General features: G+C 37.3%; 1 pseudogene; it reads left to right on the top strand.

The window, feature by feature from the left end:
• The first annotated feature begins 975 nt into the window (after positions 1-975).
• The window catches only part of LOC132405696 (uncharacterized), a 32,352-nt pseudogene continuing 6,344 nt past the window's right edge, over positions 976-26,983 (top strand).

Raw genomic sequence — 26,983 nt, 5'->3', positions numbered from 1 at the left:
ACAGTTCCATGGCCATCAAATGCTCCTCATATGTTAACCCTTTCATTCCCAGAATAATTCTCGTTAACCACCTCTGGACCCTCTCTAATGCCAGTTCAACTTTTCATAGGTAAGGGATGCAAAACTGCTCACAATGCTCACATTGTGATCTGACCAATGCCTTATAAAGTGCCAGCATTACATCATTGCTTTTATATTCTATCCTTGTCAAAATAAATGCTAATATTGCATTTGCCGTCTTTATCACAGACTCAACCTGCAAGTTAACCTTTAGGGAATCCGACACGACGTCTCTTTGTACCTGATTTTTAAATTTTCTTTAAATTCTTTAAATTTAGGAAATAGTCTAGGCCTTTATACATTCTACCAAAGTGCATGACCATAGACTTTCCTACATTATATACCATCTGCCACTTCTTCGTCCAATCTCCTAATCTCTCTAAATCCTTCTGTCGACTCCCTGCTTCCTAAACACTACCTGCCTCTCCACCAATCTTCATATAATCTGTGAACATGGTCACAAAACCATCAATTCCATCATACAAATTATTGACATACGATGTGAAAAGAAACCATCCCAAAACTGACTTCTTTGGAACACCACTAGCCACCAGCAGCTAATGAGAAAAGGCTCCAATTATTCCCACTCTTTGTAACACTGTCCCTCTGCATGGAGGAAAATTTTAGCTAAAGATCTATTCAGAAATTGACTACTCAGAACCTTGAAAGCAAAAAAAAGGATAACTTGTAGCCTTTTCCCCATCATTATTCTATATCGTCTGAAGTTCCCAAAATATTCCTCGTAAGCATTCTAACCTGAACATTTCAAATAATTAGCTAGCGAGGGAACTACAAAGGACAATAAGAAAAGAGAGAAGGCGGAGGGGGAGAAACCACCAGAAGTTAGAGAAATCTATGTTCATGCCATCAAGTTGGAGTCTACCTAGAGAAAAAATAAGGTCTTTCTCCTCCAACATGAGTGTCCTTGGCAGAGAAATGGAGTTACATAACAGTACAAAGTTTGACTGTGATCGGGAAGAATTTCTTCTCTCAGAGAGCTGTGAGTGTTTGGAACTCCTTGCCACAGGAATTGAGGGGGTGAAGTATTTGCTTATTAACAAGGTTGAGGTTTCTAATCAGTACAAGCAAACAAGGTAAGGTAGAAAAATAGATTTAAGGAATGACAGGTCAGCCATGAACCTATTGAATGGCAGAAAAAACCTGAAGGGCCAAATAGTTTATTGTTCCCAAATCTTATGATCTACCTCTGCCTTTTCTTTCAATTTACTATGATCCTTAACATTCTTACTTCGCCTCAACCTTCTCTGTACAGGACTGAGCCTGTCAGATTACAATACCAGATCTCAAACAGACAGCTTCCTGTTTGGTTCTATAATGATCTGCTCTGAGACCATCCTGAATGTAGCTGAAGAAAACATTCCCAAGGCTATTCCTACCAATGTCACCATAGAGACAGAGAAAAATACAGCACAGAAACAGGCACTTTGGGCCATCTGGTCCAGGCTGAAATCATTTAAGCTGCCTACTCTCATCAATCTGCACCAGAACCATAACACTCCATACCTCTACCACCCATGTACCTATCTCAGCTTCTCTTAAATATTGAAATCAAACTCGCATGCACCACTTCCACTGGCAGCTCGTTTCACACTCTCACAGCCCTCTGAATGAAGAGGTTTCCCTTCATGTTCCCCTTAACCTATGAACTCTAGTTGTAGTCCCACCCAACCTCAGAGGCAAAGGCCATCTTGGATTTTTCCAATCTATACACTTCATAATTTTGTACACTTCTGTTAAATTTCATCTCAATCTTCTACGTTCCAAGGAATAAGATCCTGACTTATTCAATCTTTCCTTATAACTCAGGTCCTTCAGTCCCAACAACAACCTTGTAAATTTTCTCTGTACTCTTTCAACCTTATTTACATCTTTCTTTTCAGTAGGTGGCCAAAACTGCACACAATACTCCAAATTAGGCCTCACAAATGTTTTATACAACTTTGACATAACATCCCACCTCCTGTACTTAATATTTTGTTTAATGAAGGCCAATGAGCCAAAAGCAATGTGTCACAAATATAAAATACAAATCTTTTACTCAAATGCTGCAACTACTAATAAAAACAAAGTAAATTTATCTTGCACATAATGATTAGGAATCTTGTTAGTAGTTAATAATTGCACCATATTATCGAGATGAGCTTTCCTCTCTAGATACCTTAACTGAAATTCTGCAGAATTATTGTACATGCATTATAAAGTTTAGAAAATAAATGATGTTCATTCACCAGAAATATTGATTTAGTCTAGACTACTAAAAATAATATAGACTTCATAACCTTGTGCATTTACTTTCATTTCATTATATTTGTTTTGAAAGTTCTGGTCTGAATTTTGTGATTCAGTAGTTTTTGCAATTATAAAAATTACTTTGGCTTAGGCTTCCATCTCTAGGGATTATATCTTTGAAGCTATTTTTTAAATTATGTGCCCTCTATGCTGAAATTAGACACCTTCACTGTCTTTAAGCATTTGTTTATTAAGTATGTTATCATTCAACTCTGCATGTAGCTATAAAGGAGAAATTGCTTTCAGCAATAATCACGTTATCTTATAAATAATCTTGGAATACTGCCTAAATTCAATAGAATGGATGTGAATTTGTTTGTATTTCAACACCGCTATGATGACATGATGTGGTGAAGTATCTAAAACCACAGGTCTAATTCATCCTATTAATAAACACTGCTTCTCATGTCAGTCGATGGACAAAAGACCAACATATAATAAATGTCCCTTTAGAGTCACAGGGACAGCTTCACACTACTCCTGTATAGTACTGTGCAAAAGTATTAGGCACATGTAAAAAAATTCGGTAATGCTATGATGCTTTCAAAAATAATGAAATGAAAAGTGTTTAAAGAGCAATAAACAATAAAGCAACATATCAATATTTGGCGAGACCGCTCATTGTCATTAAATTCGCATCAGTTCTCTAAGGTACACTGTAGTGCAGTTTTATAACAAAATTGGCTGGCAGTTTGTTCCAAATGTCTTGGAGAACTTGCCACGATTCTTTCTCAGACTTTGGCTGTCTCGTTTGCTTTTGTCCCTCCAGGTAATCCTAGAGAGCCTTGATCAAGGGCTTGTGGAAGCCATACCATATGGAACCATATGAAAAATCTCGGGTGTCTGACTTCTGCACAGCACTGAAGGAATTAATTCATTTATATTGCACTTTTTAGGGTCTTCAGATTTCCCAGAGTTCCTTTTACAATTACTGAAGTAGATCAGAGGCACAGTGACTGCTATAGGAAAAAATGACAATCAAAATCTATAAGTAGCCTTTTAACCCGAAGTTTTGTCCTTTTAGTAATGTTGGCCTCAATATTGGGGAAACCTACAGCTAAAATGTCAAATGCACAATGTGTACTTTGTAAATGTCAATAGCAAACAGATGTAACACCATGTGTACTTTCTGTCATTCTACTAGCAATTAAGATTTTTAAAGAAGGAAATGGTTCAGTTTTATTTGTAATGGTAAAATTATGGATTTCAACAAGCAAAGTTTCACAAGCCTGGATAGTAGTTGAGAAGATGTTCGTTGAGATCGAATTACTCTCACAGTATTATTAAGTAGAGATTTCCAGGGTTTGGAGCCAGTGAAAATAAAAAAGTAATACATCTCCAAAATCCAGTGAGATTTGGAGGGGAGCTTTGTAGGAGAACCCACGTTATTGCTCTGTTTTTCCTTTCATATAGTAGAGTTCAGAAGGTCAGGGGATGCTGTCAAAGAAGTCTTAGCAAGTAAATGCAGTTAACTTTTAGGTGGTGCATTCTGCAGCCATGGTATTCCAGCAAGTGCTGAAGGAGATTGAGGGAATAACGATCAGCTGAGCTCCTTTGATGCAAGCTTAAAGGGAACAGGGATCATTGCTGCTTTTCTATTAATTGTCCCAATTAAAATGATTCCTCTGATGAAGTTCTTCAGCCCAAAAAATGGACTGTTTATTCACCTCAATACGTGCTGCATGACTTGCTGAGTCCCTGGAGCATTTTGTGTGTTGCTCAGGATTTTAGGGATATGTGAGGTGAACCCTTCACTTCACAAAACACCAGCCTCTGAAATATTCTTGCAACCACAGTGCTTATTCCAGTTAGCATTCTGATCAATGGTGAATCCAGGCTCATGATGAAGATAGTTTCAATGCTGATATGCCACTAGATATCAAAGGCAGGTATTTGGATTGCCTCTTCTCAGAACAGAGACAATCAATAGGTAGTGATGTGTGTACTTGTTGTACATAGAAAGAATTCACATGGAGTCTGGGGTCTCCCTAGATTACACACTAACATCAACAGGGTCACTTATCCTGGAATGAACACTTCTCAGTCCAAAGTTTCCATTACTCACATATTATTTCTTCCCTACTTAACCCATCTCCCTCAAAACACATTTATCTCTGCCCCATATGCAAAATAGGCAAGGTAAGCTGTTAGGGGTGTCAAGCTTCAGCACCTCTGTGCTATGTGAGCCATTAAACATCATTACCCTGTGTGCTACTTGAACTGTGTACAGTTACATCCTTATCTAATGTGTACAATGGAAAGGTTCCATCCTGGAGTTCATGGTATAGTTGTTAGGCTTGTAACCAGATACTGATTTACTATAGTTCATGTTAGCCTCCCTATGTGATTTGGATTAGCTTTGTCTGGTACTAACCCCGCAGACTCCCTCTTTATCTCTCTATTACAAGACCATCCCCCTGCTCTTTATTGTACTGCTACAGAGCTATTTTAGTGTTCCCTTAATTACATTGTTACTGATAACCCAAAGCGGAATGTTGTAATGTTTTCCTGCATTTGGCCATGAATTGCTCCATTAATTAGTAGGTTTCAAGTAATTTACAGGTGTTCCAATGCTGCTGGCCAGATCAGAGCTGCCTGCACAACTGCCCTATCCTGCTGGAGATGCTACATTTCAGTAGAACCAGCTTCAAGCTTCGCTAAAAATAGTTTTCAAAAGTTTTATTTTTCTGAAGCTCATGGTTATACAGTATTACATCTTTCCATAGCAGAAGAGCAAAATGAAGATCCTAAATGTTCCAGCTGCAGACAATTCTTACAACAATTTATACATTTACTAAACCTGAAAACAAAAGCATGAGTTTGATCCCATTGGAGTACTGAGAAGGAATGTATTGTTGGAGATGCCATCTTTTTGAAGAGTTCACACAAGCAAATCTCAAGTCTCTCAGATGGACACAGGTTCCATGGTACTACTTTGAAGATAAACACAGAGCCAATCAAGCCACTGAGAAATTTTAACTGATGCACACATTAATTCAATTGCTGCATACATAGTATATTTTAAGAAGTACTTACGTAGGTAACTATAAAATATTTGGGTCATCTTGCAGTTATGAGAACTGTTAAACAAATTCAGTGTTTGTGTAAAAGTGACTGGAACATGGCACGATTTGTTCAAGTTAATTTGGATTTAACAATATAGTAGAATTTCTTGAACATTTTTTAGATAGAAAAGGGTGAGCAGAAGATATGGGGTGTCTAGCTTTTTAAAATGAATCAATGATGTACCTCATAAATTGGCTTGAAGAGAAAGCTGATTAAAATAGATGAACATGGGAATAGGTAAAATGAGAGCTGGAATGGGCCCCTCGGCTCATTAAGCCTCGCCGCAATTGAATAAAGTGATGGCTGATTCAATTCCAATTTCAACACTGCCCAGCATAGCCTTTTATCACTTTGTTTATCAAAACTCTGCCTTCACTTCCATTTGAGGAACAGAGTTCAGAAGTTCACAAACTACTGAGGGGAAACAATTTCCTCATCTCTGTCTTAAATGGACAACCATTTTTTATATACAGTGGCCCCTAGTCCAAATTATCCTACAAGAAGAAATTTCCTTTCCACTTCCACCATGTCAAGACTCTCAGGATTTTAGATCTTTTAATCAAGTCGCCTCGCCCTCTTAACACCCTAGAGGATACAAGCTTAACCTGTCCACTGTTACCTCATAAGACAACATGCTTACTCCAGGTATTAGTCTAATGAACCCACTCTGAACTGCTTCTAATGCATTAACACCTTTAAATAAGAAGAGCAATACTGTACATGATGTGCTCTCATCAGAGTATTAGCATTTGTGGTGTAGCATCTCTACTTCTGAATTCAATCCCCAAGCATAAAAGCAATAATATTCTGTTTCCTTTCTCAGTTAGTTACTGTACCTATAGAGCAGCCTTTAATGAATGAAGCACTAGGATACCCATGCACATCTGAACTAAGAAATCATTCATGATTTAGATAACATGCTTAGCCTTTATATTTCTGCCAATAATTATTTTCTCATTTACCCATGTTATACTACCCATGTTATACCTCATTTTGCCAATGCATCTGACCTATCTATGACCACTTTACAACCTTTCTATGTGCCCATTGCATCATATGCTTTTCTTATCTATTTTAGGGACATTAAATATAAAGGGAAAATTAAAACTGTGGTTCTAAATTGGCTGCATGTTGATCAGTCGAGAAGGGCAGGAAAATTATTTTAAATTGATCTCAGGAAAAAGTAGCACGGATGTTTGAAATTCATTGGCTAATATTGTACTCATTCTCAGTGCAAGGAAACATATTGCTACAATGTGTAGACCACATAAGAACATAACCTATGCCTGATAAATAAATCTCATGATCATAAAGAATAGAAGGTCTGATTATAAGATAACTAATAAAATTGGGTCTGAGCTATCTGTCTCTTGCTAACATGATGAAATTCAGCATGCCTATCTTTCCAGGTTTGAGCAAACATTCTGTTCTTCAGGAAAATAAATTAAAATAGTGGGATCCAGGTAGCATATATTGGCTTAGTACCTGGGCCATTTTAGCAGCCAGTTTGTCAGGAGAAATTAACATCTTCTCCATTTTAAAGCAATAAAAGGATTCAACTAAACAAAAGATAAAGAGAGAGATTTCATGTAAAACAGGCCAAGAGATATACTTTTAAGCTAATTAAATTATAAATTAAATATTAACATTCATACTTAAGACTGGTCCCTTCTTGAACTTTCCTCAATAAGAAGGATTGTGAATGATGTCAAAATTGGTGGTAAAGTGAAAAGCAAAGAAGGGTAAAACAGTATCAGGATCAACTGGGAAAGTGGGAAAAAAGGAATAGCCAATGAAATGTAACTCAGATAATGTAAATTGATGGTAATTTGGGAAGTTAAAGCAGCATTGGACATTCACGATGAATGACAGAACCATGGGTGGATTGTTGAAATAAGGTACATGTACATGGCTCCTTGAAAGGGTCAACAGAATTAGGGTGGTGAATAAGTTCTATAGCATATTTGCCTTCATCTCACAGTGCATTGAATACAGGAGGTGGGACATCATGTTCAGCTTTAGAAGTCAAGTCAAACTGAGTTTATTGCCATATGTACAGTGAAAAACTTACTTGTAGTGATATCACAGGCATGTGCATACAGATAACACACAGAATATAAATTATACATAAGTTATACAAGAGTAATGGGTGAGAGAAAAAAAACAGTACCTTAGTGCAAAAAAAGACAAATTCATGGTGGTTCCAGAGGTAGTCGTAGTACTCCATTGCTGAGGTAAGGTTGTGGTTGGTTCAAGAACCTAATACTTGTAGGCAAGTGGCTGTTCCCAAATCTGTTGGTGTGGGACTTCAGTTTTCTGTTCGTCCTGGTGGACAGTAGCAGCAAGACATTAATAAGACCACACTTGGAGTACTGTGTGAAGTTCTGGCCACTACAATCAAAGAAAGATATGCTTAAACAAGAGCAGACACAGAGAAAGTTCATAACAATGTTGCCAGGAGTGCAGGGCTTGAGTTATATGAGAAATTAGACCAGATATAGGTGCAGAATTAGGCTATTTGGCCCGTCAAATAGTTAGGCTGAGGCAGTTTTCCCTAGAAATAGCAAAGCTGATGGGTTGCCTTATAGAGATTTATAAAATTATGAACTGCATAAATAGGATAGATAATCACAGTCTTTTTCCCAGAGTAGCGGAGTCTGAATCTAAAAATTTAAGGTGAGTTAGGAGGGATAAGGGAATTTTTTCATTCAGAGGGTGGTGGGTATGTGGAATAAGCTGCCAGAGAAAGTGGCAGTTGCAGGTGAAATCATAATGCTTGAAAGAAATTTGGATGAATATGTTTATAGGTTCAGAAGGATATGGTCCAAAAGAGCCAGATGGGATTAATTTAGGTAGGGACCTTTGTCAGTCTGGATGATTTGGGCCAAAAGACCTGATACAACTTCATGACTCTATGCCTGCACTTGATTTTTCTCAAACAGTTGTGATAATGTTGAATTGTGTGTATTTTTACTGTGGATACATGTTAGATAGGAGACAGAAGAGATTGTGTTGCTCCAAACTCCAGGATTTGCAATCTGCTGGAAGAACTCAATGAGTTGAGCAGCATTGATGGGAGGAAAGAAATTGTCAATGTTTTGGGCCAAAACCCTTGGCCTGAAATGTCAACAATTTCTTCCCTCAAACTCGACCACTTTAGTTATCTCAGCAGATTGGACATTGCTCCATATTTAATAGGAAGTGTGTGGAAACCCCCTAAACTTATTCAATTACAGTTGTACATGACAGAAAACACCCAAGGATAAATTTGCAGAGCTTCAATGCTCCTGAGACAGCTGTATTTGAAGAAAATACAACGTAGAAAAATATGGCTTCAGAATTAAATGATCTTCAATTATCCCATCCTTCAAGCACACTGCACTATGGGGATTGGTGAATCCATAATTTATTCTGAAGTGCATCAGTTAGAAAAAGAAAGAAAATCTATTATGATTTTTGCACCCCGCTGTGCTTGTATCTTTGTCTAAGCAAAGTGTGTTGGTGGGAAATCAATAGCCAAGAAAAGTAGCTTCAGATCATTAGATGCAAGGCAGGCTGAGACTTTTCATGGCAAATGGGGAAAGTAGAAATAAGTTCATTTCGTTATGATGTAGCACTGTGACACACAGTTATGAATGGCAGCTGACACTTCTGTAGCAAATCTTGTAAAATCTTGTGAAAGTGTTATTGCGCCGAGCTACCAGAACTAAGACGAGCAATTGGGTCATGACACCAGCTAAGTGCAATACTGACTGATACCTTCACTGCTATCATTTCCTCAATATGACAGCTTTCACTTTTTTGAAACCTTACATGTCTGAATATATGTAAATCAGCTGCCTCTCGGATCCTCTTGGAAAACTAACATTCTGGCCAACCTTTTAACCTTCAGTCTTAATATCACTTTTCATGGCTTGATGTCAAACTTTACCTGATAACATGAGGTGCCTCAGGATTTCAAGTGCAAAGGCCACAGCCTAGCTTCAAGTTTTTGGCATAATGAGCTAAACTATATGAGATTAGATAAAGATTTTACACATGAACTTCCTGATTTGGTGAGAATAGCTGGAAGACTATCATTATGGATGGAAAAAATGTAAATGAATATTTTTATTTGTGTGTTGTTCCTAGCTGAAGGTTACTGAATGGTCATAGCAGTGTACTAGAAATAATTGACATACCTATCCTAATAAGGTGGAAATGCAGAATGTCCAATGCCAAAAATTGAAATCGTTGTCTTAATGTTGTTGTACTTTATGCTGAAAGTATTCTTTGATAAAAGATCCTGCTTATAGTAATTTATTGTGGCAAAGGCTGACATTTTCAAATATTGACCTGGTAAGTTAGATTTTTTTTGTTTGCTTTATCACATGAATTCCTCCCTGCAGGATAAATTCTTCATTAGTGCTCAACAGGAGAATGTAAATTGTACCAAAGTAGCTGCAGGTCAATATTACCATGCAGGTTCATTTATTTACATGGACATCTGGTAATAGTATAGTGCGCCGCCAGATATTCTGAAAATAGATGCATATAGCAGAGAAACAGCCATTATAATATGATTTGGCATTAGTGCTTTTCTCTCTTATAGACAATCCTTAAGACATATGTTTAAGTCTGGAATGGGATAAAATTATAGAACCATAGTTCATTTATGACATATAAAATAGCCATTAAGCATATCATGTCTATGCCCACCGAAAAAGAGTTAACCAGCATACTTCTTTTTAGATCTAAGTTCCAAATCTTGTGCTCAGCCAGAACCTCAAGTGTACCAGATGAAAAAAAATCTCATCTCTTCTCTAATCCTCTATCAATTTCTTCAAATCTAGTTATTAACTACTGTATGAAGGGAATTGGATATTTTCTATCACATAACTTGAGACCTCTTAGTTAAGCCTTTCCTTTGTCTCTCATATTCCAGTTGATATAACACCAACATGTAAAATTTATCCTCATAACTAAAACTTTATTAGTTTCTCCACTACCCTTGTAAAATCTATTTGAACCCTCCTGTAATGTGGTGACCAAAGCTGTCTAGAACATTCTATTTATTGTCTGATGATTGTTTTATTTCAAAATAGTTTTAAAATTCTTGTGAAAGCAACAGTTTGTCAATAGATGATCTAGTTATTCTGAAGTCAAAGCCTCAGGATCATTGTCTCATCAAAAGGTTGAAATGGAGGGCAGAACCACAAATGTCACATGAGAAAACATAAGGGATGGATGCAGGCAAGAATCTGGCCTCATAATTCCCCCCTGCATTAGTATGTCTGTCAGTTCTATCACACCTTTCTTTGATCTCTCTATTTTTACAACCTTGTTAAAATATTTGTTGGTCACGCAGTCTTGAGTTCTCAAGAGTATATCCAAAATAGCATCATCTACCTTTGGATATTGCCAGCATTCTCTTTCTTTTTCACCCAACAGATATTAACTGCCATAATTTTTTCTCTTGATTTCATTTTACTTTCCTTTGGAGTTCTGTTGGAAAATCAGTCAGAATTATAGTAATCATACAAATATTTTAGCAGAAGATTCAGGTCTGCTGTTCTGCTGAAAGAGTCTTTATCTCCATGAACTTCTTGACATTGCAAGGTCTGTCTTCCTTCACCTGCAGAGAGTGCACTGAAGGAACAGAGCACCTCATGTGCCATCTTCAGCTTTCTACTAAACCTCTATTTCCTTTCCCTCATTTTTAGACTTAGTTGCCAAAATGGTTTTGGGACAAAGTAAATAAATGTTGCAAAAATTCACTAAAACTCACGTATCAGTGGATTTAAAGGAATTGAAACAGTCAGGACGTGACTGCAATGCTTTTCCCTCAATGTTTCTCTGACCTTTGAAAGTACCTGTATGCATTTAATTGCCAAGCCTATCTCGATGCTAAATTCACATTGGTATAATTATTTCTGGATGTTCCGCACACCAGAACACTGGGAAATGATGTTCAGGTTCCCCTGCCTCTAATTAATATTTAATTGAAGCTTCTGCTACTTTCAGATGAACATGTCCCATGAATATTTTTTTTTGAATCTAGGACACATCTAGGATTTATGGTAGATCTCTGCCTGCTTTTCTACTCCGCTTCATCCAATTTGCACTTGAAACTCAGGGTGAAACAGATAGAAAATCTCTAGTCATCATTCATCAAATGAATTAAATCCCCTTCAAACCCTATTTGTAGAGGAGGAAACACCAATTATTGATGTTCACCAACAGCAAAAGACAATAGTTGTTAATTTGCTTGTACCATATGTTTCCATAGCATGATGCCTATTATGACCTTTGGCACGTAGAAGTAATATGGAAGTTATACTAATAAAGGAAAGCAAAGCCCTATGGAACAACATTGGCATTAATAAAAACAACTTTCTTAAAGTTAATTTTGCTGTTTTCTAAATTATAGTAATAGATTATGGGTCTGGCCCACAGGCATCCTCCTGATTTCAAATGCACTATAATAAGGGATTATTTATAGACTTTTTCACTTGCACATTGCCTGCTGGATGGAGTCTGCTTCCAAAAGATAGCATCCTGTATTATTTCCTCAGTCAGGAAATTGTCATGCAAATAGGAAGTCTAGTTCATGGGACTTCAGGAATATATAGACCACAGATGAAGAGAATTGGACAGCAGGTCATGTATTACCTAATTAATGAATTTCACAGATTAAAGATCTTGAGATCTTACTCCATTATTATCCTTAAAATATCAATATTGTTACAGTACACAGAGAACAAACAATAAATACAGCCAACGTTTGTGAGGAGTTCCAGACCATTAATATTTATATAATGGAAACCCTGATGACATGTGAATGTGGATTCCAGTCAGGTAGAGCACGAGTTGGTGAAGTAACTTTCATTCATAATCTGTGTTAAAATTATTTTACCTACAACCTGGATTTATCATTGTTAAAATTTATTGATATTCTCCAATAGTAAAAGAACAGATGATAATTTAACTGTAACATATGAATTTCCAACTGGTTCTGTTCTTGAGTTTAATGTAACACAATAGTAACTTAGACCTATATTACGATTAGAAGTAATGATTGATCAAGCTATCAATTTTTTTTTACATTTAGCTGTTTGTTTTGTTGGCAGTAAAAGTCAACATTATCGCAGGTGCAAACAAATGAATGCACCTCTGTGGTTTATTTCATGAACAGAAAAGTGTTCCAGTTATCAAAAGAAGTTACACTGAGGGTTTTACTTACTTTTGAAGGCACAGTGAAAGGGCTGTAGGCCCTGCTGTTCACCATACCTTACAAGGGTCATAGACACACTGAGGAAGGATAGAAAGGGAAATGAGTAATTCCAATAGAGTGGATGAGCTAGGAGAACGGCTAAAGATTTAACACTCATGAACTTGGTGAAATTGTACAACAGGACATCATTATGTAACATGTTATTATTGCAATACAGTACTAAAGTGAATTTAAAGAAACCAGAAAGGAAAACAATTTGACTCACTGTGTCCATGTAGATCATCATGTAGCCATCTAAAGTAATTCCATGTACCAGATGTTGGATTATATCTTTATCTTGATGACTCAGATGTTCACAGAATGTGGTGAGAATCAGTCTCCACAACTCTCTGAGTGAAAATCTTTCTCCTCTGATCCATTCTTTTACTCTAAACCTGTGCCCACTGGTGGATGTTGCCATCAAGTATGAAGAGCTCCTGCAAAATTGGTCACTACATTCTTATTTAGTTCACATTGCAAGCTGAGGAACAGTCCGGCAGCTCCCCAGGAAGTTAGTCAAGAACTTGATGCTGCTGCCACCCAGTTATGACAATGGGACTTCACGATCTTTCAGACCGATGAACAGCTGGTACGTGCCCCCATGAAAATAATATGACTGCTCACTGTCCTGCTCCCTTTATGCAATAGATTTAAATTCAGAGTTTGAATGCAGATGCCGTCCAGCTACTCCTTGTCAAGATTTTCCTCAGGAAATTTCAGAAATTTCAAACCTCACTACCTTACTCAAGAGAGAGTTATTTGAAATTATTGTCCAGATAAGGTGGAGAGATTTAAGAGTGATTGAGTTGTATAATAGATGAACTGCTGAATTCACCAGAACAATGAGCTAAATTTAATTCTTATGCTTTCATGGTCAGATTTTATTTTATAACCAGTATTTGTTTCACTTCTGGTTGGGTTTGGATCATATCCAAGAAAATTATTATTCAAAACTTATCTGAAAATAACATTGCCATTTCTTTTAACCGTGTGATGTAATTGTCAAAGCTCTGGCTCACCTTAGATTTTCCTTTGAAGAACACTGCACAAGAATCCTATATTGTGTTGGTTCTCACAAAGATACATCTGATGAGCAATGCTCCCATGACGGCCCAAATTACCACCTTCTGTGCAATAACCATTCCATGACTCTGTACGCTGTTTTCTCTTTTAAGGTGTTCAAAACGTTCTGTGGTTTTCCAGATATTTCTGTTTTTATTGCAATAGCTGAATGTTCTCCTGATAATAATAACACAGTTCAGGCAAATGACAAACTGTGCTTCAGTTCTTATAACATCACTAAATTTTGATAGCCTCAAATGTTCTATAATACAGTTTGCATTTCAATGAACTAAACATGAAAGAATGAGATTTTTTCATTGGAATATGTCTTAAAGGGATTTAGTCAAATTGAAAAGAATTACCACTGCAAGTTATCTTCATTATTGTTACATCTATTTTAATGTTTGACAAATTAAATTATTTTCTTTCCTTCAGTATTAACAACTTGGTTAAGGTCATTGCAAATGACTTCGTGTTTTCAAATTGCACACGCCATCTTGAAAACAGAGGAGCTGCAGAAAGATAGGTTTGGGTAACAAATACAGAAATCACTCATTGGATCCGTTCCCCTACACACTCTGCAACAGGCCTCTCAAGTCAAGACCAAGTATAGCTGTGTGTTTGTTTTTCATGCGTCTAACCGTGAAGAATATGTTTTAATGATTGTTACAAGATAACGTGTTGAAGCCTGCACCTGGAACTGGGATTACATATTTACAGCACAGAAGCTGTATACTGTTTTCATTGGAGGCACGCATCATTTATGCATAACTGTTGGGACTGGTGTGGATGGAAGGCAACAAATTCCACATAATCAGCAGATCTCATCTGAACATTAAATGTCATCTTTTTTGCTGCTGTTTCACATTTAGATTATTCTGTTTATAACAGTGTATCTGCAATGAGTTGGATACAAAGCACTAAAAAACCAAGCATAATTTTCATGATGCCCAGCCACTCACATGCAGAGGACACAAAAAGCCACCAGGTCCTATTTTTTCTTTAATTACATAGATCTATGTGCAAACAGCACCAAACTAGAAACCTGTACCAGTTACAAAGGGGACATCATGGAAGAGGTGTAACTTTTGATGCACAAGATGTGCCAGGAGTAATGTGTTTTAATATTATGAATTTGCTGTCTTCAGCATACTCATGAATAGTAACTATGGGTTATCTCAAAAGTCAAAAGTCATGCAAAAAGTGCAAACTTGGAAGCATTATATCTCACTATGGCATATGCTCCCAATTAGAACAACTGTGCCAGATTGGTCAGATTCAGTTCAACTCTTACTTAGAGTGAGGGGAGAGGTGCTGCACATCTGTAGATGTACACCTCAGGATATTATTGTTTAGATTCCCCTACATAAAGAAAACTATTGGCCTTGCATGAATGAAGAGAGGTACCACACATCTGTAGATGTACAGCTGTGGAGATGATTGCTTAGATTACCCTACGTAAAGAAAACTATTGGCCTTGCATTAAGCATCAAAGATGGCTAACCCATTGCAAAATATCAACTTCTAAAGCAGATGTGCTGGCTAAGATCTCTTCATACTGAGAGTGCTGGGTGCTAGAATGTAGCGTCTGGGATAGTAGTAGAGGCAAATACAATAGAGGCATACAAGGGGGCTCTTAACAAGTGTGGTGAACTACATATACCTGTCTGAACATGCCCCCCCTGCTGACTGCTCCTGTGGCTCCTCCCACAGACCCCAGTATAAAGGCGATTGGGGCCTGAGCCCTGCCCTCAGTCTCCAGGATGTAGCATGGTGGTCAATTGCTGTTTGTTCTTTCTTCCAGTCAATAAAAGCCTATATCTCGCCTCACATCTCAGAGAGTTATTGATGTTGCATCAACTAGGCACGTGGATGTGCAGGGAATGGAAGGATATAGACATTGTGAGTAGGAATTAGTTTAGTTGAGCACTTGATGACTAATTTAATTAGTTTTGCACAACATTTTGGGTTGGAGGGTCTGTTCCCAAGCTGTACTGTTCTATATTCTATGTTCTATTTCATGGCAACCCTCAATAGCAAATTTACCTAGAATGTCTCTCAAGTAAATTTGATCATGTAACTTCTGTTCAATTAGGCCTATTCCCCCCGCCCCCCCCCCCCCTGGCAAGCATAATCTTTTTGGCTTTTGAGGGCTACAACTGCATACAAAAGTTGCAAGAGTTACATAAAAAGTGCATTGTGTACCAACTAACATCATATCTGTATGATCGGGAGCCTTCATGCTTTGGTATGACATGCCCACAGGGAGATCTTGTAAAATTTCATATTGCAATTTAGATGCAAGCAGAATGTCCACTAAGCAATAGAATCCCTATGGAAGAGCTTTGCACCTGATCTGTGAGACACGTTTTATCCTAGTTTATTGATCTTTGTATCCTAGTTTATTGATCTTTGTACACAAAGTGATGATCACAGAACTTTCATGGCATAAAATCCATCACATTAATGCTGACCAAAACAGATCTATTATATCTCATCCCACTTATCAACACATATTCCAAAGTTGAGACACAATCAAGTGTTCCTCTAAGTGCTTTTGAAATACATGATAAATCGCAGAACAGAAGTCTCAGACCTCACATAAAATATCATGACTTTATAATGTCCTGACATTAACACTTACACTTACTAGAAAAATATGTGCAAGTTCAAAAGCACTTCACCCTTTGGTACAGATCATGTCACTTTGATATCAGACATGACTTGTTCCCGACATCTCAGGTTCACTGCAAATGCAGTAATGTTCACACTGCCTGCTATTGACCTATGCCATCTGCTGCTGGCTTCATTAAAGATTAGGCAGGTCTGCTCATTGCTGCAAAGATGACAAACATATTCAACCTCTCTGCCAAAGGATATTCACAAATCACAAAAAAAGATCCAATCTGCAGTTTCAATTTCTACTGAATAACAACCTGATGTTATATTTGGCTAGGGAGAGTGTTTTATCACTTTTCTAGAAAGAAGAACTGAACAGGGTTCAGAAGCTTTTCAAATCAGCAGATCACAGATTGCTCCTACCGCTACTTACGCAGTCTAAAATCTTGTTCCCTTTAAAGCTCTTCTATCTCTTGTTGCTATCTAACTCTACAACCACAGCCAGTTTTAACTCATCTGCACAGTAGTGCTTTCCTCATGCTGTAACATTTCAGTCATTGCTTGATCCAACTCCTTCTCTGGCTTTTCACATATTTTTTCACTGAATGCAACAGTACGAAAAGCAAGTTGCTATTTCCGTACTGGGATATAAGAAGCCATGGGAGAATTTTAAAGTAGATGTGCAGCAGTAGAGGAAGAAATCTCATCACAATATGAGAGCTTAGGAAAGTCATCCATGGAATGTCATGCTTAATTGCAGCTTGTAAGGCTGCATGCAATTTACTTAACAAAAGAGGCCTGATGGTCAATTTCTGCATATTAATGGTTAATTAAAGTGATGCAATGTGCGTCTTGATGTCTTTTTTCATGGACTTCTCAGACATTCTGGAGTGTCCAGTGAAAGTGAGGCTAGAATAAATGAGCCATGGAAGGGGCTGTATCCTGATCAAGAAAATGTAATAATATACTGTATATAGGGGTTCACTGCTCCTGAAAGTAAAACAGAGTTGAAATTCAATGTTTGTGCTAAAGATTACTTTGTGCGCCCTGCAAGCATCCTCTATATCTCGGAGACCAGATTTGCCTTTGGTAGCTCTAAACTACCATATTAGAACTTGTTCTGTCACATTGGGTGTCAGGACCTGCACAATCAAAACCTGATGCTCAGAGCTGCAGCTAGAGAAGATCATCAGAGAGGTAAGCAGACAAATGCTATACCCACCATCGAAAAACCTATGGACAACCATTAAGCTTGCTCAAGTTATCAGAACCCCAATACTTTAGGAGCTTAAGATCTCACAACAAGTAGAGATTAATATTTTCAGCCTTCTGTAATTGCACTGGCTGATGTCAGTGCCTGGTGCATGTGCCTTCCCAACAACTGTCAAGTCACATTCTTCTTCAAATTCTTCATTTCAGGATACTTCCATGTATTATTGACAGAGAGGATCACAGGCTCATACAGCACAGTAATCGACCCAAGCAGTCCAAGTGGTCCATGCTGACAAAGATGTCCATCAAAGCTAGTCCCATTTGCCATGTTTCAACCATAGCCTTCTAAACCTTTCTCTCCATGTACCTCCCCAACTGCCTTTAAAATATTGTTGTTGTTCCTACCTCAACCACTTCATCTGGTAACTCTTTCCATAGACATACCAATCTTTGTGTAAAAAGATGTACATATGTTGCATTGGCAGTGCAAGATACACTAGCGAGACTACAGTTCACTTCCAAGGGGCCAGCAACTTACTTACAAAGAAGACAGTCATAATGAAAATGAAAAGCCAAGCATGGTTGCTGCAGAAAATCTGAAATAAGAACAGAGAATGTAGGAAATATCCAGAGAGTCAGGCAGCACCTTTGGAGAAGTAAGTAGTAAATGTTTGGAGACAGTAAACAACAGTTGCACAACATTATGCCTGTTCTCGCAGGGGATGCAAGATGTCAGCAACTACATGTGTGATGGTTAAAGTACTAATGAAATTATATATGAAAGGGCTTCTGTATTTTGCCATAGAGCTGATATAGCCCCAGAAGGAAGCTGCCACTAAGAGTCCAAGAATAAATGAGAGTGGCGAACAAGCATGTTATTTATGTGACTGATATATAAAGCAGAAAACTGATATTGTAACAGTGTGCAACTCTTCCTTGCACATACACTTGTATGACAACAAATCCATACTGTTTTCTTTTCCACTGGTTCTGCAACATGAAATCCCTATACCTTCAGCCAAGGTTTGAGCAAAACTTTCAGCTTATGGTTTTGATAGCTGATTTTCAGAATCAACATCCACTAGGCAGTTAGCTCTATCTGCAGTTATACTTTAAATGTTGTTATTGTGCATACCTTAACCACTGCCTCCGGCAATGCATTCCATATTCAAACCACCCTGTATGAAGAAGATGCCCTTCAGGTCCCTTTTAAATATTTTCCATCTCACCTTAAAGCTATACCCTCTAGTAACATGCACAAAATGCTGGAGGAACTTAGGTAGCATCCATGGAAATGAACAAATAGTCAATGTTACTGGCAAAGGGCTTTCTGCAGGACTTCAGTACAATGGAGAGCACTCTGAGAGGCTTCATCACTGTCTGGTATGGGGGGTTGGGGTGAGGTCTACTGCACAGGACTGAAAGAAGCTGCAGAGAGTTAAAAATTTACTCGGCTCCATCTTGGGTACTAGTCTACAAAGTACCCAGGACATCTTCAAGCAGCAGTATCTCAGAAAGGCAGTGTCCATTATTAAGGACCCCCAGCATCCAGGGCATGCCCTTTTCTCACTGTTACCATCAGGTAGGAGGTACAGAAGCCTGAAGGCACATACTCAGCAATTCATGAACAGCTTCTTCCCCTCTGCCATTCCATTTCTAAATGGACATTGAACCCTTGGGCACTAGCTCACTTTTTAAATATATATTATTTCTGTTTTTGTATGATTTTTAATCTATTCAATATACGTATACTGTAACTGATTTAATATGTTTACTTTTTTTCTTCTATATTATGTATTGCATTGAACTGCTGCTGCTAAGTTAACAAATTTCATGACACATGCCAGTAGTAATAAACCTGGTTCTGATATGAAGGGGGAAGATGCCAGAATAGAAAAGGTGGATGGAGGCGAAGGAGCTAGAAGCTGATACGTGAAGTGAGGTGGGTAGGAACATCAGGTCAGAGTGAGTACATGGTTGAAGAGTTGGAGGGCAGCAGTGATCACAGAGGGGGAGTAGTGAGAGAGGGTCTCACCGATCTCCCTTGAAAGAGATGATTTAAGCTTCTTCAGGGTCAGCATCACTTGAAGAGATTTCACAGTGGAACAGAAAAACATAAATACATGTTTTCCATTGTACAACAACCAATAAAAGGATTACCAGATAAAATAGAGATAACCCATTGAATTATTTAAGCAATGATAAAAGAGGAGCTATAATTCTAGATCTCGTTGAAGGCTTTCTTACATTTTTGTAAGTATTCTCGAAGGTCATCAAAATGGAAATCAAGCTGGATGCAAGTTTAGTTTCACACTTTTCAAACAGTTCACAAAATTAATAACAGAACGTGATGTATTTAATAGTTTTCATAGCTTTGTGGCAGAACTTGTTCTCATAAAAGAGACATGAATTATCACAAGGCCTCCTAGCACCTTAGAAGTCACGATGCAGCAAAGAAATAAATTTAATCATTTTATGTCTCACAATGATTTCATAAAAGATACAAAGGTTAAACTCATTCAGCTCTTTGTTAAATTCTACTAAAATGTTGTTCGACTATTTCTCCAAATATGGACAACTAGTGAAGGATTGATTGCTGTTCTTAGAGAATTCACTGTATTTATAGTAGCATTAAAACACACAGCCAAGGACTACAAAAGTGAGAATGTCAAGACTGAAAAATCTTAAATTGGGAAATTGTTTTACCAATTTAAGTTGGAAATAATAGTTGAGTTACAGTTTTGCAAGCTAGTAATCAGTGCAATTTTATAAGTCCCAAAGACACTAGAAAATAAAAGCTTGCTGAAAGAATGATATCAAGAACATTCATTGAACACACTGGTTAAAAATCCTGAAATGCTGACTGTAGCCTTTTTCACTAAAGCAAATTTTCTATATTTTTCATGGTCACTTCTCCTCAATGTGGTTGAATATCACAGAGTAGGAGGGAAAGACCATTCTTGCATGTCATCAGCTTGATTATGCTCTTTTACATTCAGGGACAGTGCTGAATGGCCTCCTTCAAGTACACCTTCAAGTAACTTACTTTCTCTGTTGGTGTCAGAAAGGACCAATTCTGCTGTCATCAATCTATAACATTGCCTCTGTTTAATTTCTCCATTAGCACACTACATCCCTACATTTCACACCATTTTGCATTTCTTTGTATTGTCATTCTCCAATTAACCTCTTCTCATGTTTTATTCCATTTTTGGAGGGAGAGGGATGAAGCAAAGAGCTGAGAAGTTGATTGGTGAGTTCATCCCTCACCCTCCAAATTTCACTTATCATCGGGCATTTCTCCCTCCCCTCCCTCCCCCCACCTTTCAAACGTATGCCTCTGATTTTTTTTCTCCAGTCCTGCCGAAGGGTTTTGGCCCATAGATGCTGCCTGATTTTCTGAGTTCCTCCAGCATTTTGTGTGTTGCTTGGATTTCCAGCATCTGCAGATTTTCTCTTGTTTGCCTCCACCATCTCCACTGGCAGTTCATTCCACACTATCACCACTTTCTGAGTGAAGTAGCTCCCACTCACATTCCCCTTAAACATTTCATCTTTCACCCTTACATCTGACCTCTTGTTCGAGTCTTGCCCATCCTCAGTAGAAAAAGCCTGATTACATTTATCCTTTCTCTACCCGTCATAACTTTGTATACCTCTGTCAAATCTCCCCTCATTCTCCTACACTCCAAGAAGAAAATTCCTAACCAGATCAACCTTCCGTTATAACTCAGATTCTTCAGTCCCAGCAACATCCTTGTAAATTTTTTCTGTACTCTTACAATTTCATTGATATCTTCCCTGAGGAAAGGTGACCAGAACTGCACACAACACTCCAAATTAGGCCCCACCAATGTCTTATACAACTTTAACATAACATTCCAAATCCTGTACTCAATACTTTGACTTATAAAGACCAATGTGCCAGAAAACTGTGATGCCACTTCCAAGGAATTATAGATCTGTATTCCTGGATCTCTCAGTGCCCTACTGTTTACTGTGTAAGGCTTACTCCAGTTGTGGCCTAACATATATTTTATAAATTTGTTCCATAACCTCCTGTTCTTACATATTGTGCGGCACTACTGAAAGCAAGTTTCCCATATGCCTTCATCCTATTTAGCCATCTGTGCTGCTACTTTATGAAATGTTTGAACTGATATCAAGCTCTCTCTGTTCCTCATACTCCCTAGGGCTCCACCATTATTTGTCCTACCCTAAATTAGTCTTTCCATGGTGTAATCAGCTTTTAATTATCAAGATTAAATTCCATTTGTTGTAAGTCTGCCCATCTTGCCTACTGGTCTAATTGATCGTCTTGGTAATGACATTCGTTCTCACTTTCAACAACATCACTAATGTTCATGTCACCTAGTCACCTCTGATCTTCATATCTGAATTGTTAATGTGTACAAAGATAATAGGCAGCACTCTCTGGTGCAACACTGGTCACATACTATCAACAACAATATTAACCCTTACTATTACTCCCTGTTTCCTTTTACCAAGAAACTTTGGATCGGATTTGCCTAGTTGCCCTGGATCCTCAAGGGCTCTAAGCTTCAGTACTAACTTGTATGTACTAAACTAATCCTACCAAACTCCATTCATTCAACCTATCTATACTCCTCATTATTTTATATACTTCTGTAATATCTCCCCTAATCTTCCTATACTTCAGTGAATAAAGTCCTAACCTATTCAACCTTTTCCTCTAACTCAGGTCCTCAAGGCCCAGAAACATCCTTGTATAATTTCTCTGTTCGCTTCCAATCTTATTGATATCTTCCCTGTAGATAGATGACCAAAGCTGTGCACAATATTCCAAATCAGGTGCCCACCAATGTCTTATATGACTTCAATATAATATTCCAAATTCTGTACTCAGTACCCTGGTTTAAGAACTCTAGTGTGCCAAAAGCTCTCTTAATTGCTCTACCTATGATGCCACTTACAAGGAATTATGAACCTGCATACCCAGGCTCCTTTGTTCTACTGAATACATCAATTCCCTAACATACCTGGGTTTATTTTCCCAAAGTGCCACACCTCACATAATTCTTCATTAAATTCCATTTGCCATTTTTCAGCCCATTTTCCCAGCTGGTCAAGATCATGCTACAAGATTTGATAGCCTTTGCTGTCCACTATGATCCTAATCTTGGCTTCATCTGAAAATTTTTAATGCAAACGTGCTCTAAAATTTCACTGTCACCCTTGATGAATTTTCTAACTATAGTCTATCTCCTTGGTGAATACAGATGAGATTTGTTTTTTTTTTTAAAGCCTTCACCTAAACCCCTGAGCCCACACATGCAGATTGCCAACTTGATTCAAAATAGGTAATACTTTTTCCTTAATATAACATGATTTAAGAGTTTCCTTAACCTTGTCTGTGACACCTCCTTGCCCTTCTAATTTCTTTTTTAATTACCTACTAAACTCTCAATACTGCTTAAGGGCCTCCCCTGTTTTACATTCCCTCAATATCCTTTCTTGTCTCAGGCTGGCTTCTTGGACTCAAAATATTGTTTCACTTTCAATCACACCCACGTTGGAAATAGAGAAGTAATGGCTCCTACTCTACTTTTTCTAGGTTCCGATTTATGACATATACATTCCTACATCTTTTCACATTCCCATTCTCCTGTCCCCTGCCCCCTGTCCACCATCTCTATCGTTAATCACCTGTCTTTAATATGTCATTAATAAAGATTAATTACTCATCCAAGCACATTTTTTCTGTTATTACCTACATACATTCTGATTTTAACCTCAAACTATGAGGAGAAATTTAATCCTGAAGAATAAGTGAACCAAAGATTCAAAGTATTAATACTTTATTCCTGACAACAGTCCATCTCTAATGCATATGTGGGAACCAAATCATCAAAGTTGATAATTTAATTATTACTGGAAAGTGAAGGTTTAATTGTGTAATTGACAGCTTTACAATATTAAAAGAAAATGTTCATATTATAACTTCCTTAGCTCCAATTTTATTCTCTAGTATGGATTTGGTGGGATTTTAGAATGTGATCTTTCTTGTAACCACATATGAAGTTATAGTTACTATGAATATCAACATGTTCAAGTTTTTCATCTTAGTTAGACTTTGTTCATTTAAGATGTCATCTAATTTTTATCTAGATACTAAGTCTGATGAAGCTTGCTTATGTGTGTTACATTTTTTTTCAGAATCAGCAGCACTTTTTAAATGCCTTTTGAGAAATCCACCTCATAGGTGTCTTTGATGCATGTGTGAAAGTTCTAGAAATAAAGCAAAGGATATGATTTTGTAATAGTAAAGTCATAGCATTGACCAATCATTATACACAAGTATTTATAATCCTTCATGTAGCCCATTCCAACTTGCTTGTTTACTTCTACTACTCCTTGAAGAGACAAATTATAGATCTGAATAAACAGAAGGTGGGCATCAAAACAAAGGACATTGAGTCTTGAAGAAATTATAAAAAGGATGAAAAACTACAGAAAGGAAATTGTTTTTAAAACCAAAATATTAGTAAGCATCAATTATAGCTTTGTACACTATTCAAAACTCACTTATATTTTATGCACCAAAGGGTAATATATTTTTAACAGAAACAGAAAGCTCTGGAAATGCACAGCAGGTCAGGCAGCATCTGTTTTAAGAGAAAATGGATTAACATTTCAGGTTAAAGAACCTTCAAAATTGGGAAAGAGAGAGTAAACAAGTTGGTTTTATGTTGTAAAGCAGTAGGGAAGGCTTAGATAGGACAAAGGAAATATCTCTGATAGGGTGAAGCCATGGGGATTATAAGCCTTTGATGAAATCTTCTGGTTAACAAGAGGTTAATGAGGAAGATGGAAAATGAGTTAACTGAAACTATTGAATTCAGTTACTGGAAGGATCAAGTTGTGCAGTGAGAAAATAATGGGCTATTCCTTAACCTTATAACAACAATCTAGGAGCAAGAGCCCACAGCCAGGTATTCAACATTTTTAGGGTTCTTTAAAGTAAAATCCCTTCATTACTGCCTTTCTCTCAATACTTTTGCATTTAAGAGCACATGTGCACACCAATAGTTCTCATCAGTATGCTAATACAGTGAAGCCCAATGCTATTCATTTCACCATGATTACAGCTGCAAATCCTGGCCAGCAATTATAAAGTAATTGACAACCCTAAGTTTCTCATTCAATTCATTTTTGAAAAGCTTCTAATTCATTTTTGAAAAGGAAGTTTCGCTCCTCATTTTTAATCTTCTTCTTGCACAGTTGAAAGCGAAATATGGATTTATTTTCAAAGTTGCACATAACCCTGCTCTAAGAGAAGCTTTGCAAGTAGGAAGATAATGACACCAAGAAGTGGAGCTCAGCCTTATCCTAAAATGCAATATTAAACATATGTTTTATTAGACAGGAATTTAAGGATTCACAATAGATGCATATAATCGTTAACTTTTTGTTGATTGCACATGAAACTCTTGGATGAATTTTCAATGAGTTGTTATGTGATTTACAACTAAAAGATTTTTTTTACAATCCTTCACAGAAATTCTGCTGATAAAACCTGATAAAACACACAGTGTAATAAAGCTTGATCATAATACTTTCAAACCTTTATGTTCACTAATTAATAGCTTTAAGAGTAATATAACCCAAGCTATTTTAGCCAATCAAAATTGAAAAGTGTATGGAGATAAGTTAATGTCATTACCTGAAGTATATGTTGGATTCTTACCCTAAAGTGGATTTTCCAATGGGAATGAAGGCAAAACTGACAGCACTGGTGAGAATTCCATATATTTATATTCTAAGACATAAATCTACAAGTTGCTGTTAGAGGTATAACACTGCACTGAGAACACAAAGGAGAACAAGTTTGGTTCATTGTCCAGTACTTACAGAGGAACTTGCTCATATATTCTGCGCTAAGTATGAGGAAATTAAGTTATGCTTTCTCCTGGATTTTGCCAGTTGAAAATGCAGCAAGAGACACAAATGATGGAGTTAAAAAAAGTTCCCTAAGCCAATTCTATTAAAAGGATATTTTAATAAACATTTCAAACATTATTTTAAAAGCTTGTTAATGTTAGAATTCTTTGAATGTTCCTAAAGTATTAAAAGCCTAAACTGCTTTGATTAATTGCTGGAATTTACAGCAAAATTATTTTTGTAATTGTGTGGTTGATCTAGTGCTAATGTCTCCATATGACATGAATAATATGTTTGGACAATACATCAACTATGAAGGGTGTCACTAAAGTTCCACTTTTTAATTGAGGTGTCTGGTGAATGCTGTCAATTAACCATGAAAGCCAAGCTCATGTCATGCTTTCCAAATATTATGGCAGTTTCTGTGAGTTGATAACCTTCAGATTCAGAACTGAAGCAAGTTTCACAAAAAATTCATTGACTTCACAAGTGTGAGCAAGGTCATTTTGTGGTAAGGAATGTTTTTTTAGCTTCTGTTCAAATTTAATTTTTCATTACAGATGGCATATTAATGTTTGAAAATTTAAAAAATTATCTGCAGGATATCTGAAATGAAAATATAAAATGCTGAAAACTCCCTAAAAAGGGGGAACCTTTCAAAATGAAGACCATTCATCAAAACTCAATCTGAAATGTTAATGCTTCTCAGGTTCACTGAAGTCTACTGTTAATTGTTTTATTGAAAAAAGCATGCCTCATTATCCCCTGAGCTATAGAATTCTGATATTGTCAATTCAAGAAAAATGTATAGCAAAAGTGAAGAATGTCAGTAATGTACTTTTCCAAGGAAATGATACAGTCTGCATGTTGAAGTACCCGAAAGAGCATTTCAATATGTCCATTTATGCAGTCAGCAGAACCAAGGTTTCTAAACATTCATAACTGCTGTTGCACCACAACAAAGACATCTGAGAATTCCAACTTCAGGCACAAAGCTAATGAAAATTTCCCCCTAAAGGCAGCCAAACCATTGATTTGAGTTCACAGAGAAAGTCGACAAGAGCACACCCTTTGTTCCAAAATGATTGGGCCTTATGTTGGAGAGATTGTGTAAGCTATTCACAAATCCCATGGGCCAGTGACCCTGTGTTATAATCACTGCAACACAACCTAGGTGAAGGAAGGATGACCTTGATTTCCATGGGAAGCCTTTTCCCAATGGGCATAATGCACTGCAGCTCTTTGCAGCAGATGGTAATGATCTGCAGCTGACTTCCTGCTGACCCAGACACCGTGAAGTCACTTCCACGTTCATTGCCAAGTCAGTTGTTCCAGGACCTGCAGAGGAGGCTGATTCAAACGTATTGACATTACACAGGCTCCCTTTGATGCCTGCTGATTTTTCTGTCATGCTTCCCGTCGTCTTTCAATGCATGTTATCTATGATATACTGTACATCTGCTTCTTCGTAACCAACCT

The sequence above is a fragment of the Hypanus sabinus genome, chromosome 1 (assembly GCF_030144855.1).
Source record: "Hypanus sabinus isolate sHypSab1 chromosome 1, sHypSab1.hap1, whole genome shotgun sequence".
Taxonomy (NCBI): Eukaryota; Metazoa; Chordata; class Chondrichthyes; order Myliobatiformes; family Dasyatidae; genus Hypanus; species Hypanus sabinus.
The sequence above is the reverse complement of the archived record's forward strand: the minus strand, read 5'-3'. Positions and strand labels throughout refer to the sequence as shown.